This window comes from Vipera ursinii (assembly GCF_947247035.1).
Source record: "Vipera ursinii genome assembly, chromosome: 7".
NCBI classification, from domain to species: Eukaryota; Metazoa; Chordata; class Lepidosauria; order Squamata; family Viperidae; genus Vipera; species Vipera ursinii.
Genome location: NC_139521.1, coordinates 2,959,162 through 2,976,376, shown reverse-complemented (window position 1 = coordinate 2,976,376; position 17,215 = coordinate 2,959,162).

The window sequence follows — 17,215 nt, the reverse complement described above, 5'->3', positions numbered from 1 at the left end:
GCTGAATCATGCAATCGATAAGACTTGTTAGCAGAGTGTCTTAAAAAAGCTAATGGATTTCATTGAGTTATTTCATTTCATTGAGGACTTGCCAACTGAATGCAGAGCATAGAATAATAGAGTTGGAAGGGACCTTGGAGGTCTTCTAGTCCAGCCCCCTGCTCATGCAGGAGACCCTATATCAGGGGGAGGCAACCTTGGCTCTTTTATGACTGGTGGACTTCAATTCCCAGAATTTCTGAGCCAGCCATGCTGGCTCAGGAATTCTGGGAGTTGAAGTCCACCAGTCATAAAAGAGCCAAAGTTGCCTACCCCTGCCCTATACTATTTCAGACAAATGGTTGTCCAGTCTCTTTTTGAAAGCCTCCAGTGATAGAGCACCCACAACTTATGAAGGCAAGCTGTTCCATTGGTTGTTGGCCAGTTAGGAATTTTCTCCTAGTTTGCTTCTCTCCTTGGTTAGTTTCCATCCATTGTTTCTCGTCTGGCCTTTTGGTGCTTTGGAAAATAGTTTGACACCCGCCCTTGTCTTTGTAGGATCCCCACAAATATTGCAACACTGCTATCATGTCACCCCTAGTTCTTCTTTTCATTAGACTGGACGTACCCAATTCCAGCAACTGTTCTTCAGCCCTTTGAACGGTTTTATCCTTCAATCCCCTGATCATCTTTGTTGCTCTTCTAGGCACTCTTCCATAGTCTTGACATCGTTTTTTAGATAGTGGTGACCAGAACTGAGTTTATTTATTTATTTGTTAAATTTATTTGCTGTCTAGCTCACCATGAGGCTACTTTTGGTACCTTACAATAATAGTTTAGATGTAGAAAAGTATTCAAGGATGGAAATGGTCCTCACCCATTAGGTGAAACAGCAGTGGAGATTTTTAGCTACGTCACAGATTCATTTATTTAGATACCACCTTTTGTTTGGACAACCCAGGGCAGTGTACACAATACTCCTTCTTCATAGTATCCACACCACATCAACAAACACATGTAATAGGTGAAGCTTATAGAGTGTGATTGATACAAAACCACCCAGCCAGCTTCCATTACATAAGGGAGGACTAGAGCATTTTTGTAGATGTCTACAGTAATGTCTACAGTAATAGGGACGCGGTGGCTCAGTGGGTTAGGACGCTGAGCTTGTCGATCAGATGGTCGGCAGTTTGGCAGGTCAAATCCCGAGTGCCGCATAACAGAGTGAGCTCCTGTTACTCGTCCCAGCTTCTGCCAACCTAGCAGTTCAAAAGCACGTAAAAATGCAAGTAGAAAAATAGGGACCACTACGGTGGGAAGGTAACAGCGTTCCGTGCGCCTTTGGCGTCTAGTCATCCCGGCCACATGACCATGGATACATCCTCGGACAAGCGCTGGATCTTCGGCTTTGAAACGGAGATGAGCACCGCCCCCTAGAGTTGGAAACGACTAGCACACACGTGCGGGGGAACCTTTACCTTTACCTTACAGTAATTTACATTGCAGATTGTCATTCTGGACAACAGAGGGCAGAGAAGAGCAACTAAGATGATTAAAGGCCTGGAGACTAAAACATACGAAGAACGGTTGCAGGAACTGGGTATGGCGAATCTAGAGAAAAAGAAGGACTAGGGGCAGTGGTGGGATTCAGCCGGTTCACACCACTTTGGCAGAACCGGTAGCTAACTTTTTTATTGTCCAGGCCCAGAATGGACTTCTCGGAAGTGGCATCCACACAGAGAACCGGTTGTTCACATATTTGAATTCCACCACTGACCAGGGTAACAGTATTCTAGTATTTGAGGGGCTGCACAAAGAAGAGGGAGTCAATTTATACTCCAAAGCATCAGAGGCCAGGACAAGAAACGATGGATGGAAACTAATCAAGGAGAGAAGCAACCTGGAATTAAGGAAAAACTTCCTGACAGTGAGGACAATTAACCGGTGGAACAGAAGTTGCCTCCAGAAGTTGAGGGTGCTTCATCACTGGAGGTTCTGAAGAAGAGATTGGACAGCTACTTGTCTCAAATGTGTAGGCTTTCTTTCTTGAGCAAGGGATTGGGACTAAGTTGCCAGGCACAATCCACAAGCTCTAATTAAGCCTGCAACCTGAATGACTTCCTAGTGTTACATTATTTATGGCACAAAGGCAGAATACTCCTGGGTGTGATCCAGTGCTGGATGACCATGCCATTCTGATTCTCTGCATCTCTATCACAAGTGCATCGAGTCAATGCAATCCTTCCTCTCTGCCAAGACACTGAAGCCCCGTCTTGTCATAATCCTGACTTGCTGATAGGCACCATATTTGGTTCACTTAATCATGCCCTAAATCTTTTTAGCATCTTAGCTCCAGCTAGAGAGTGAATTTGCACTTTCAAGAAGAAAAAGAGAAATAAAAAGGAAGATGTCAGATTTTATGGGGGAAACATACACTAGAATACCAAAGTTATTGCCTGATCCACACGAGAGGAGATATCTCGCTGCATTTTTCACTGGCATTCCCCCTTAATTCTGTATGGATATTACGGACAGTTTCCTGTGAAGGGATTACGGCAAAGTTGTCCTGGCTCAAAATCTATCCTAGTGTTTTGTTCCACGAGTGATTCTTTCAAAAGTCTAGTTCAAGGGATTAGATAGATTTAAATGCCATTTTCTTAAACTCAGTATGCCTGGAGGTGTGGAGGACCAGATGGGAATGTTATTTATGCCCACAGGCAACACAGTATAGCTCAAAAGTTAGCAAGTGGAACTATATATAGGAAAAGAGGAAAGCTGTAACTATTTGATGCCTGCCATAGAGAGGACCTGGACTGTAGCTAGCTCATGAAATGAAAGAAATTTAGCCATGTAAAAGGGACCACACAATGTCAACAGGTGTTACTGTGAGATGAAAGAAATGTTAGTGTTCAAAGTAAAATCTGATCCGGTTCTTATTCCAAGCCAGGAGAAAGACACAGGAGAAATGAATTGGAGGCAGGCTGCAGTTGGAAAGGAGATCTCTGTTTATTTGGTAGCCAGAAACAAGAGTGACAACAGCTTGTTTCTGACTAATTGGGGTTGAGAGTAGATGGGCTTTTATTCAATTTTGGGGGCTTTCTGATTGAGATACCTATTCCTGTGCAAGAACATGTCCTTTAATATTTTAATGGCTATTGCCAGATTCCTATCGGTCATGTAAGAGTCATGACTGGCTATACAGGCAAAAGGGGAGATGCAAATCCTAGGTCAGTGATGGCGAACCTTTTAGAGACCAAGTGTCCAAAATTGCAACCCAAAACCCACTTACGTATCGCAAAGCGCCCACAAGGCAATTTAATCTGAATACTGAGGTTTTCGTTTAGAAAAAAACAACTCATACGTTAACATCGTTTGTCTTAAAAGAAAAAAACACCAATAACAAAGCTTTCAATGATTACAAACAACTTTATACTGAAAGGTAAAAGTTTGCATGTGGCATGCTTTTGAACAATGAATGTGATTTTTGCTGTTGTATGCATGCTGATAATTTGTCTAGCCTTGGCGTATACTTTGTAAGTTTGAGAGCAACACATGCAGCACTCAGGTCATCTGTTAGTCTGTTTCTGATGTCAGATTTGATATCATTCAAAGGTGAAAACAGCGTGCTCACTCTGGAGGCTTGTTTTGGCTATGAAGGGGCTGGAGAAATGGATTTTTCCTGCGAAAGCTTAGCCAAAGAGAGAGGTGCACGTGCCCACAGAGAGGGCTCCGAGTGCCCCCCTCTGGCACGCATGCCATAGGTTTGCCACCACTGTCCTAGGTGTTTTATTTTGTCTGAGCTAATCTTGTCAATTTCGGCTCCTCGCCTATTGTGCTGTTTATCTGAAGCTGCCGGCTGCCCTTTGGTAATGAATAGTTTGGCCTGGCTTTACGAATGGATACCAAATCTCAATTCCTAAAGGTCAGCCTCTTCAGGCTTCTGCTTGAAACTGTTTTCCTATAGCAGAAAGACGGGGGCTGCTTTCTGCCATTGTTAAAGACATTTTTCTCCTCTTCTCCTTTAGGGAAAATATCCTATTCAGTCTCTTTTAATATTCTGTAGAATATTTTATTCTGGGGGCTTCCCGCAGTAGCTTTGTTCTGTACCAGCCTACGACTGGCCCTGCAGAAAAGGCAGGGACAACCCCTTTACAAAACGGCAAGAGGCTGGAACTAAGCCTGCCAAATTTATTGACATAAAACAGAGCAAACAGAGCAAACAGAAACACGAACCATGAAACAGGAGCTATTCAAATGGTTGCCTTCAGCAAACCAGCCCTCCCACACATTCCCCTTTTAAACAGTTCAAGGCGTGGCTTCTCTCTGCCTCCTTCCGAGGTGCCCCATTGCCTTCCTCTGTTTACTCCTGATTGACTGCCTCCTGCGTCGGGTGTCCTTGAACAGGGCCAGCTGTGGGTCATCTTCATCCACGCTGTCAGGCTCACACAGCTGGGTCTGCGTCATAACCAGATGGGAGGGGCCTGGCTGAGGGCTCTGCGGAGCCTCAGGGCTATCCTCTGGAGGCTCTCCAACACCCCCTCCTCCTCCTCCTCTGACCCAACTGCCGAACCCACAGGCTGACCCTGAATCACAACAAGCTTATCCATCTTCCTGTCTTCCTGAAGGTAGACATTATATATATGGAGACTAAAAGTCAGCTTCTCTGCTACCTTTTCAAAAGCTGTCTGATCCCGTGTGGACAGTTATGTTTAACTTGCACGATTGCATTTTTTGCTTGCTAAAACCCCCTGTGAGTTTTTAGCAAGCATAAAATGCAAGCTCAAGTTAAACATGAAACCTTGGGTGCAATCAATGCCATGCTGATCCTTCGAGAGTTAGAGTCAGCGTTCAAAAAACTTCCAGGTTTTCTGAATTATGGACCCCTAACGTTGATGCCAACTATTGCCAAGAATAAAGCCATCTGTATTTTTGAAAGGGATGTCAAAAACCGAGGGACAATTATTCGGCTGCTTCTCTTTCCGGTGAAAGATTTCTCCCCTTTCTGCCAATTTGGAGAAGGATCTCCAAATCCTATAGGCACTTCCAGCTGTGTTCCTTGGTTAACAACTCATGATTTGTGAATCCTGGCTCCGCTATCATTGTTACCAAGGCCAGTGCGACTGTATTATTGTTTTACCTTTTAATCCCAGTTACACTTTCCTCTCCACAGTATTTAAAGTAATGTTTTTAATGGTATCTTGAATAAATTGATGATATACAGCAGAATACAGCCTATCAGTTGGTTGTATTCATGGTTAAGAAACCAACTGAATTGATGTCTCGGTTAGATCTTGGTAGCTTTAAGCAGGGATTGATATCCTACGTCAGCCCCACACCTGCAAAGTTAAAAAGAATTGGAAACTCTCTCACTATAGACAGCTGGTCTACAAATTACACGGCTAATGTGTATTTCCTCTTTAGAGCACTCTAAAAAGTGACACAAATATTAAATATTATCGTTGCCAGCTGCAAATCTTTGCGTTCATTTGTTCAGCTTCTGCTTCTGTTTTTTGATCATGAGTGCAGCCATCCATTTGAAAGCATGAAAGCTTTCTTTTCTTTTTTTCACCTGGATAAATAAATTAACAAATGCATAAAATCAATCTACATTACCATCTTGCCAAAGAGAGTCATATAAAATTCTTTCAAGGAATTGCTGAACTGGCTGATGGATGATAGCTTTTGTCTCTTTCTCATGGCGTGCAGCAATTATCTCCAATTTTGCCCTTCCCCTGCACAAATAACCATCTTATTTCTATTAAGATCTCCTGGAATATTCTGTACGCCGTCATGCATTCCCCTTACAAGTTCTTCAAACTGGTTCTAATATTCTGGGATATTTCAATCTGACTCTTCCATCAGTGGCTCTTTAGTTCTGATTGCCCCTGATGTTTTGCCTTTATTAAAAGAGCTTCTGCTTTTGGATGTCTTCCGCATTATTATTAGTTGAAATTCATTGTGTCCTTTGGTTGCCAGTAGGAAGAAGTTATTAATCATGCTCACCGTCTGTGTATTCTCTCACCTTGGCTCATTTACTTAAGAAAATAAGTTTTTCTCCAAATCTCTGTTTAGAGCACCATTGTAACCAGAGTCAGAGCTCAAGAGAAAATCTGAAATCTGTGAGTAATTTAAATTTAGTAAGACAGCATCCTGCCGTGAAACTCAAGGACAATTAATCAGTGGAATAACTTGCCTCCAGAAGTTGTGAATGTTCCAACACTGGAAGTTTTTAAGAAGAAATTGGACAACCATTTGTCTGAAATGGTATAGGGTCTCCCTGCCTGAGCAGGGGGTTGGACTAGAAGACCTCCAACGTCCCTTCCAGCTCTGTTATTCTATTCTATATAGCTCCAACAAGTTCTTTGTGATTGTACAGAGGCTCTTTATTGCTGAACTCAAATGAAAGCAAAATGTACCTTTGCAAAGCTTTTCAGTAACTCATGAACCTCAGGAGTTTCATGATTTATGTGAAAAGCCACTTTGTCTGCTGGCCACAATTTCTTCCTGTCCACCCAAAAGGTTTAAAAGCTAGTTGTTTTCCCAACTGTCTACCAAGTGTTCTTGTCCAGAAATGTGGTGCTTAACCTGGTAGCTCATTTACCAAATTTCTGTGTGGTTCTTCTGATGCATTGCCTCCATCTCACAGCCAGGATAATACAAGGAGAAAAGTCTTCACCACCGTTGTATTGTCATCCCTTTCTAAGGAAGATGAATTACTTGTGGCTGTGACATAGGCCATTAACATGGCCTTGCAGCTACGTCCATAAAAGTTATCAGTCCAGAGAAAATATTTCATTAGAATCCTTTTCTAGAAAGTTCATATTATCGACTCATTTGCTACATATGAAGAGCTTGGGAAAAAAAAGATATTGACAAGAACGGGAGAAGGAGAGGTTGACTGATTTCCAGCTTAGCAAAGCTTATTTTCCTGCTCTTAATCACTAGAGATGAGCAGGTGAGTTGCTATTTATAGGCCTCGCATAATATGTCAAGCACCATCTGTATCTGAAATCATCTCTGGTTTCAGATGTGGAAGTAAACATCCAATCTGATCATGAAGGATGCTGCATGATATTCAAGATACTGCTTACAAGTGCTATGTGCTTGGAGCTCGGAGCCTTGTTAGAGACCCCACACAGCCATGGGCTGTTTCTGTTGCTTCCCTCTGGGAGGAGGTTTTGAAGTACTTATAGCAGAACTACTAGATTCTGTAACAGCTTTGTTCCTTATGCCATCCGTCTTGTAAATTTGCAGGATTTCCCCCCCCCCATGCATATGTATACATCCGAAGTAGACTGTGCTTTTTCTCTGTGTCATATATGTGTGTATATGCATACTTTTTGTCATGTTTATGTAGTGTATATTGGAAGTGGTTACCCTTTGAGAGCTGAATGCAATGAAATTTCATTTTAATGTATGCTTAGTATACATTTAAAGTGATAATAAAGTTATTCTATTCTTCACTTTGGGTTGAAACTTAACATTAAGAAAACCAAGATCATGGCATCCGGCCCTCTCAATTCCTGGCAAATAGATGGGGAAGAAATGGAGGTAGTGACAGATTTTATTTTCCTGGGCTCCAAGATCACTGCAGATGGGGACTGTAGCCAAGCAATTAAAAGACGCTTGCTCCTTGAGAGGAAAGCCATGGCAAATCTAGACAGCACACTAAAAAGCAGAGACATCACCCTGCCAACAAAAGTGCGTATAGTCAAGGCTATGGTCTTCCCAGTTGCAATGTATGGCAGTGAAAGCTGGACCATAAAAAAGGCTGAACGCCAAAGAATTGAGGCCTTTGAACTATGGTGCCGGAGAAGACTCCTGCGAGTTCCTTGGACCGCAAGGCGATCAAACCGGTCAGTCCTAGAGGAGATCAACCCTGACTGCTCTTTAGAAGGCCAGATCCTGAAGCTAAAACTCAAATACTTTGGCCACTTAACGAGAAGAAAGGACTCACTGGAGAAGAGCCTCATGCTGGGAAAGATTGAGGGCAATAGAAGAAAGGGATAACAGAGAATGAGGTGGCTGGATGGAGTCACTGAAGCAGCAGGCGTGAGCTTAAATGGACTCCAGAAGATGGTAGAGGACAGGAAGGCCTGGAGGAACGTTGTCCATAGGGTCGCAATGGGTTGGATACGACTTTGCAGCTAACAACAACATTCTTCACTTATTCTATTCTATTCTGTTCTGTTCTGTTCTGTTCCGTTCCGTTCCGTTCCACTCCACTCCACTCCACTCCACTCCACTCCACTCCACTCCATTCCATTCCATTCCATTCCATTCCATTCCATTCCATTCCATTCCATTCTATTCTATTCTATTCTATTCCATTCCATTCCATTCCATTCCATTCCATTCCATTCCATTCCATTCCATTCCATTCCATTCCATTCTATTCTATTCTATTCTATTCTATTCTATTCTATTCTATTCTATTCTATTCTATTCTATTCCATTCTCTCTACTGCTGAGGTAGATTTCTCAAACTACCTTCCCACTCTCCTATAGCTTTTTAAGGAAAAATGAGTGAAAATGAATCTATCACCACAGATCCCCATACGTCTTATAGTAGGCATTTTTCCCCCTATTATTCTTTGGTCAACCTTGGACTCAGTCTTGAGTTGTGTTGACTACGTGGATAGATTCACGCAACATTTTGGCAAGTAATTTGCCAATAGTCCTTTTTTTCCAGGATATTTTTTCGACTCTTCCATCTACTATCAGAGAGACTGACTGGCTTAAATTCCAAACAAAGAGAGAATATGAAGCGGATGGTTTTCTTGCAGATTTGTTCTGTCCCAGTCTACGTGAGTCCTGGTTATGCTCACATGGAGAAACTCCTGTTCCAATCAAGCAGGCAGGAACCGCAAGAAAAACCAAACCCTTTTATTATTCACAGACCCGAGTCAATGTCCAAGGCAAGCAAACACAGTTCACAGAAACTCGATCCACAACACGAACGGTTGCTTTCGGCAACCAGCACCTCCCACACCTCCCCTTTTATTATGCAGCCAAGGTGTGGCTTTCCTAATGCCTTCTCCTTTGCCTTTGGAGCCGCCCCATTGCAATCCTCTGTCCTACTCGCTTTTCTTCCTGGCGCTTTTGTGCATCCTGGATATTTCCCAGCTGTGTTTCGTCACTCTCCAACTCAGACTCCCAGCACAGCTGTGTCTCAGCCTGAGGGCGAAATAGAGGGGCCAGGCTCCTCCTCAGACTGTACATCTTGAAGCTCCTCAGAGCCTTCCTCTGACTCTGATGTCATTCCAGGCCCCTCCTCCTCCTCCTCTGATTCCTCAGACTCAGCTGCCGGATCCACTGGCTGGCGAGGAGTCACAACAAGATGTTTCATTATCCAACTAGGTAACATCAGGAAAAATCCCAACTGGAATTCATCGTCGAGGTTGTGGTAGAGCTCCAAAATGAAGGAGGTGGACACGGGGATCATGGGAAGAAGCATCCATAGAACCCCAAGGCCCTTTGCTCCTGAGGATGCCTCAAATTGGGAAATCAATACATATGATTACCACTTAGCACCGCAATTGAGCCCAAGCCATTGCATCAAGATTTTAGAAGACAGATAGTTTTCAACTATACAACCACAACTGAGTCCAAAATTGCCCCTGCTAAGCAAGACAGCTGTGAAGTGAGTTTTGCCCCATTTTATGACCTTTCCTGCCATGGTCATTAAGTGAATCACCGCAGTTCTTAAGTTAGCAACACGGTTGTCAAGGGAACCCTGCTTCCTCATTGACTCTGCTTGTCAGAAGGTCGCAAAAGGGGATCACGTGACATTCCCCTCCCCCGGGACACCGCAGCCCGTCATAAAGGTGAATCAGTTGCCAAGTGCCCGAATTTCGATCACGTGACCCCGAGGACGCTGCAACGGTCGGTAAGTGTGAAAAACAGTCCCGAGTCACTTTTTTCAGTGCCGTCGTAACTTTGGACAGTCGGTAAATGAACTGTTGTGCGTTGAGGCTTACCTGTGCTGTATGCCAGCAGGGGAAATATCGCAACGGAAAGGAGACACACGCACACCTACACAGAATCTTTTCTTAAAATTTGCACCTGTGGTTTTACACATTCCGCCCAATTTCAATAGGATTTTCCTGCTAAGGTAGAAGCTTCAATTCTTCACCAGAAAAGTCCTTTTTTCCTAAGAAGGGTCCAAGGTTTTCATTATTTCAGATATTCTCTGATCATTATTGTCTGAGGTTTTTTTTGCTCAGAATTAATTTCTACCTGTTCCCTGCTGTGCAAAACATTTCCACTGTTAATTGGTTTATTTATTTTATCAAGATCAACCCAATTGTCTTCTCTCAATGACCTAGTATCTTAATAATTACAAAATGATATTATTTAAATCATTTGTGGCAGGATATGGTATTTCTTTCCCCTCTGCCTGCTGTGAAGATAAGGGAAGTAATGAAACGCACTTTAAAACTTCACTCTGATGCAGCTTTAATACATAATTTTCCAAGGAGCTCTGAATATTTCAACTTGCAGTTAAAAATGTAATTTTTTTTAAAGCATGCATATATGAAGGTGAGACTTCTCAGTGAGTCAATCCAGAGACACCCTATATAGGCTAAAAATGTAAACTATGTGTTAAAAAGCAAAGTACATTAAAAGATCTTAATTATTTCTTTCCTATTTTTTGGGGTTATCTAGATTTTTATAGCACAGACGTGGTCATCCCTAAATTTTAACTGGCAGGAACAGTCAATTTGCACCCTAATAGTCACCCACCCCAAAAGATGGCTTGTTATCATCTCATCTAGGAAGTATTTTTGACTCCTTCATCTAAACCACAACCCTGAAATTCCTTCCAACTACTAACCAGGATTGAACCTCCTTAGCTCCAAAAACAACCCCCCCCAAAAGCCAGAGAAGGTGATAGCTTTTGACCAAACAATGTCGGTTTTGTTGGCTTAGTTCAGGAATGAATAATGAAGCACGTTGCTTTCAACCAAGAAAGCTCTCTGCATAACGATCAGTAAACAAAAGGGCACAAATGTGCCCCATCAATAAATAAACCATATGAATAAATCAGAAGCGTGCTTGGTGTTAGAGTAGGTTTCCCTGCTGTAATTATGTTGACATCTCCAGCAATAACTTCCTGATAACTGTCTGCAGTGCTTTTTTTTTGTAAAAGAAAAAGGTGCCGGAACTCACACATGTCATACAAGGTTCCATCCAAAAAAGGTGCCGGAACTCCGTTCTGAGCGTTCTATGACAAAAAAAGCCCTGACTCTCTGTCTATCTATGGTCCTCTGCTCACTCTAGGATTTCCAGAGGTTTGCCGTCTGTGTGTTCTCCTATCACCACAAAAGCACAAGAAAAATTTGTATTTGACCTACCATTTATAATAGCTGCTGGAACAATCTCCTGCTTTTATCTTCACTGGGCATAGGGATACGAGGTTGGCCATTCCAAGCTGGATTAATTTTAACAAAGCATAAAATATGAAAAGATGAAGAAAGATAAAGGTAAAATAGCATCAAACTTCAACTTTTTACTTTTACGTAATAATATAAACTGTCCATGTCTATAACAACCAACCTATCCAATCAGCAAAACCCAAAATCAGATTTATTTTCCAAAGCACCAGAAGCCAAGTCAAGAAACAACGGATGGAAACTAGTCAAGGAGAGAAGCAACCTGGAACTAAGGAGAAACTTCCTAACAGTGAGAACAATTAACCAGTGGAACAGCTTGCCTCCAGAAATCGTGGGCGCTCCATCACTGGAGGTTTTTAAGAAGAGACTGGACAGCCACTTGTCTGAAATGGTTTAGGCTCTCCTGCTTGAGCAGGGGGTTGGACTAGAAGACCTCCAGGGTCCCTTCCAGCTCGATTCTGATTGATCTCACACATCGGATTCTTGTGTATGGGAAGCCATAGATAAACTTTGGAAATAAAAGCATTACACAACAATGAATTAAAAAAGCAGTATAAGGCAGAACCAAAACAGGACAAGAAAATAATAGACAAAGGCATGTGAATAGTAATGGCATCACCTCATGGGTTTGCCCGTCTCATCTCTGGTGGGAGAAGATTTCAGAGTGGGGGCCACAGCAGAAAAGGCCGCACTGTCCAGGATCTACTAAAAGTCACTCCCTTGTCAATCGATCTTGTAACATGCCCATTGGTTTGGATCTGATGGCACGGGCAGATGGCACAGGCAGATGGAATAGGTGGTCCGTGTAAGGCTTATAGGGCAATATCATCACCTTGAATTGGACTTGGGAACAAGAGTGAATAAGCTACTAGATGGACTCATCGCAAGGAAATTTTCCAGTTTTCGCGTTGACTCTGTTTATATTCCATTTGCATAAAATAGTGAGACAATGCAACCAAGGAAATCTGAAACTATTTCCCATCAGACATTACAAGGAAAATTGTTTAGCTTGGGTTTTTTTCGTTTTTGCTTTGTTTTTGTTTTTTTTGCTTTTTCAAACAAAAGAAGCAATTTCAGGATATCATGAAAACCATCTGAGTGCTAATGAGGTGAATTTACATGAAGACGATTACAGTAATGTTCACAGTTCCTGTGCTGGTAGGAATCTCAATAAATTATTACGAAATTATCACCTGGATTGGGCCAGAGAGAGAGAGACAGAGACAGGTGTTGGAATGTCTCAGTTAATGGCTTCCAGAACAATTAAACGAAAGACCTTTGATGGAGGGAATTACGGCCCCAAATCTCTAACGCACTTGAAAATCTGATGTAGGAAAGAAAGCAGATCTTGTAGAAAAAAACAGAGAACTGAGGCTATAGAGACCCATGTTTATTCACTGTAGACAGCTGAAAAACTGGGAGAAGCAAATGCTAAATAGAGTTCTTTTTTCCCCCCTGCAAGAATCTTGATTGCAGTCAACAAACAGTCCCTAAAACACATTGCATATCTGTAGGTAATCTTGATTAGCCCATTAGGTAAGCAGGCCAATCAGACTGCGGCGTATTTAAGATGTCAAAATTTGGCCAGGCTTGTGGAGATGGAATCCTCTGTACCTAAAGGTAATCATTTTAAATAAAACTGATCCGTTATTAGGATATTTAATTCGGCATGGGATTAAGAGCTCATGATGTGAGTCAGGGCAATCAAACAAGTTTGGTGTGTTCCTTCAACATAAAGGCAGAGTCAAGAATGGAATGAAACAACTTTGTACCTCCCCCCCTTAAAACAGTTCTAAAAACCACTCATGAAAGGTTATTAAAGGTAAATACCCCTCTTAATTTAATAATTTGATTTATTTGATTTATTATTTATTTTATTTTAATTCCATTTATATCCCGCCCTTCTCCGAAGACTCAGAGTGGCTTACAAGCTTAGCTTACAAGCTGGTAGATCTATTAGAGGTAAGAAGATTATTTAGAAATTATATTTGAGGAATAAACTCTTAGATTAGGCTAGACGGGTTTTCACTATGCGTAGAATCAAAGCTGGGAGAACCGTCTGAATGCACACCTCTTCCGGAAGTCAGTTCTAGACCTGGGAGGCCTGGAGAAGGCCCGCTGGAAGTGCGGGGATGCCACTTCCAGAAGTCTGTTCTAGGCCTCAGAGGCCCAGGCTTGCATCCACACAAAAAACCAGTTGTTCAGGGATTTGAATCCTGCCATTGCTACACCCACAACTAAATTGGCGCTAGATAAGAGTCAGTCAAATTCAAGAGAGGCTGGACTTGGATCGTTTGTGACAATGTAATGACTCTAGGCTGATTACTCTCTTTATTCCAACTCCAGTCTCTGCCTCTCCTTCTACTACAGTTTTTTCCCCCCATTTTGATCAGACTTTGGGAGCCAGAAAGATGCATAGTCATGATCCATTGACATCTCTGGAATGCAAAGGTCTGAATCAAAACAAATCCAAATGGAGTAGGGCTGAAATTTAATTTTCAGAGGAATGGGACAAAAACCTACAGGCGAGTTCATTAATTTCTAATAAATAAATTCGAGGAGAAAAAAAAGAGTAATAAAACCACTTTGACGTGGTATACAACAGCGGAGGGCCTTTGCATAAAAAGTTGGAAGATGGAGTAATAAACCACCAGCACCCACGGCATAAACAGTTTTCAGTATCAACCTGATTTTAAAAGGTCATTTAACATCCACAGCCATTCCATCTATTTCATCCAAATACTTTCATAAACACAAATTAATAGGCCAAAGGACATGTATAAATCAAAGTTGAAAGCTCTGACAGGCCGATAAGTTCAAAATGTGGAGACGAATGGACAAGACTTACTTAGTTCGTATATAGATTTTTGGAGACAGTAGATTTAATGTTATCCAGGTATTGACTTGGCTTGAGCTAGATTGATTGTGTGTGTGTGTGATGGGCTGAAAAACATCAAGAAGTGCTGCTGCCTGTAAGTAAAACTTTTGAAGCATGAACTTTTCCAGTGGAAATGTTGTGAAAAGAACCAAGGCCTATCTTAAGCCAACATTTAGTAATAATATCTTTATTACACTCCAAGACTTGTCCTAAATGAATCAGAGTGACTTGCCCACGGCCACCCAGTTGGCTTCATGCCTAAAGTGGGACTATCACTCATGGTCACCTGGTTTTTATCCTGGTGCCTGTGATGACTCCCCCAGATGCTTCCCCAGATAGCTCTCCAGATGTTAGTTTGGAGGAGGATGAGCCAGTTCCAGGTACATCAGGGGAGGAGTTGGTCAATGGCTCTGAGCAGCCATTTTAGAGGGATTTGGCCAAAGCACAGCTGCAGCAGGACAGCCCTGAGGCTTCAGGTAGGGAAAGCACGCAGCTGCAGCAGGTCAGCGATGAGGAAGAGGAGCAGTCTTCTGCACCTGATCCAAGAACACCCGGGGCAGAGAAAAGGCAGGAGCAGAGAAGGTCAGCCAGATTACCCATAAGGAGGCAGCCTCGCCCTTCTTGATGGGCTCCACCAGAAGCTGGCTATTTAGCACAGCAGACAGATGGAGACAATGCTGGGAGCAATGTGTTCGTTTCCTAGTTGCATTTTTACTGGTCATCGGAGGTTTTTGCATTGACAGCAGATGGAAATGTAGCCATCTTTTTCCCGTTCGCTTTTAGAGTTAGATGATGTTGGGAGGGGGGATGTGAATGAGAGTCCAGCTAGACATAACAACACTAAACTTAGCATGAGAATCAAGGTTACTGAGCCCAGAGCTGATAAAGAATTGGCGGGCTGGAGAGCTGGAGAGGAAGCCTGCCCTTCACGCTAATTGGGGAATGTGATTGATGACTGTTAATTGGAGGAGGGAATTGTGCTTTCAGACCAGATGCCCAGGGGAGGGGAATTCGATTATGTAAGTGGGGAATTCAGTTTTTGGCTTCGATTATGTAAGTGCCGATGTTATGCTACTCGAATAAAAGATCCTTCAAGGTAAACAACGCCTCAAAGTTCTTTTGAAGAGTTTCATCTGTTGGAACCAGGACACAAGGACTTAATAGCCAGCCATCAAAACCCAATCAGCAACTAAAAAGCCACACACAACAGCCACCATATAAATACCACACACAGCCCAAAGCACACAGACAGGTTCCCCAAGGCTGAGCTCAGCTTGGTCCCGATAACCGACTCAGGTTGTTAAACCTCTTTTAAATTTCTCCCACCATACCAGATGCCTGCCCAGTTGCTGAAGAACCCTCCTCGGATGAACGGAGGGATGGCGAGACCAAATCTTTGACCTCTTTACCCAATTTCTTTCCAATGTTCCATTAGTTTGAAAAGAGCAATAAATTCCCTACGGCTAAAGGATTACTCTAGGAAAGGGTGTGTGTGTGTGGGGGGGGGAAAGGTATTTCTTCTTCTTTGTCCTCGAGGATTCCCCTCAATTTCCTTTTGTGGGCATCCATGCAGGAGTGAGCATTTCCACGTGGCTGAGTTAGGCATCCCCATCGATGCAGATCGACCCTGTCCTCCTTATTTAGGCCATCGAACGGGGAGAAGAGGGAGGTGAAAGGAATCAGCTCTCAAGCATGACAGCCTTTGTTTAGCCGGTATGACCCGAGAGGCCGTCACCTAATTCAGATGGATGGCTGATGAAAAAGGTAAAGAAAGACGGCCTCATTTCAGGCTGCCTTGGCAGGGGGACAAATTGGGGGCAACAGCTAATCTGAACCAAGGATGGCAGCGGTCATCAGGGAGAAAGGATGGCTTGGCCTTCCATTTTCCGGCCAAGGGAAAGTCCTGCCTTGCAGAGCTGTGACCCGGAAGGGTTTTTAACTCTTTTCACCTTCCGTTCCCACGAAATCAGCCATTGCTTCCATGGAGATTGGGAGGAGAGAGTGGGATCACGCCCAGCAGGTATGCCTCCAGCAATCGCTTATAGGTTTTAGCAGGAACCCTACACAACAATAAAACAAATCTAAGGAAGAATGGAATGGGAATAAGAATAGAATAGAATAGAATAGAATAGAATAGAATAGAATAGAATAGAATAGAATAGAATAGAATAGAATAGAATAGAATAGAATGGAATGGAATGGAATGGAATGGAATGGAATGGAATGGAATGGAATGGAATGGAATAGAATAGAATAGAATAGAATAGAATGGAATGGAATGGAATGGAATGGAATGGAATGGAATGGAATGGAATGGAATAGAATATATAATGGAGTGGGATGGGATAGAATAGGATAGGATAGGATAGGATAAGTTAGAGAAAGATAGAATAGAATAGAATAGAATAGAATAGAATAGAATAGAATAGAATAGAATAGAATAGAATAGAATAGAATAGAATAGAATAGAATAGAATAGAATAGAATAGAATGGAATGGAATGGAATGGAATGGAATGGAATGGAATGGAATGGAATGGAATAGAATATAGAATGGAGTGGGATGGGATAGGATAGGATAGGATAGGATAAGTTAAAGAAAGATAGAATAGAATAGAATAGAATAGAATAGAATAGAATAGAATAGAATAGAATAGAATAGAATAGAATAGAATAGAATAGAAGAATGAAGAATAGAATAGAATAGAATAGAATAGAATAGAATAGAATAGAATAGAATAGAATAGAATAGAATAGAATGGAATGGAATGGAATGGAATGGAATGGAATGGAATGGAATGGAATGGAATGGAATGGAATGTCTGAAATGATACAGTCTCCTCCTCAAGCAGCGTTTTGGACTATAATCCTCTGAGGTCTCTTCCAAATCTGTTATTCTATGTTCTAACAGCTTCTTTTTCAACCCTGTAGCTTGTTTTCACCTTTTTTTATGGTTAGCCTAA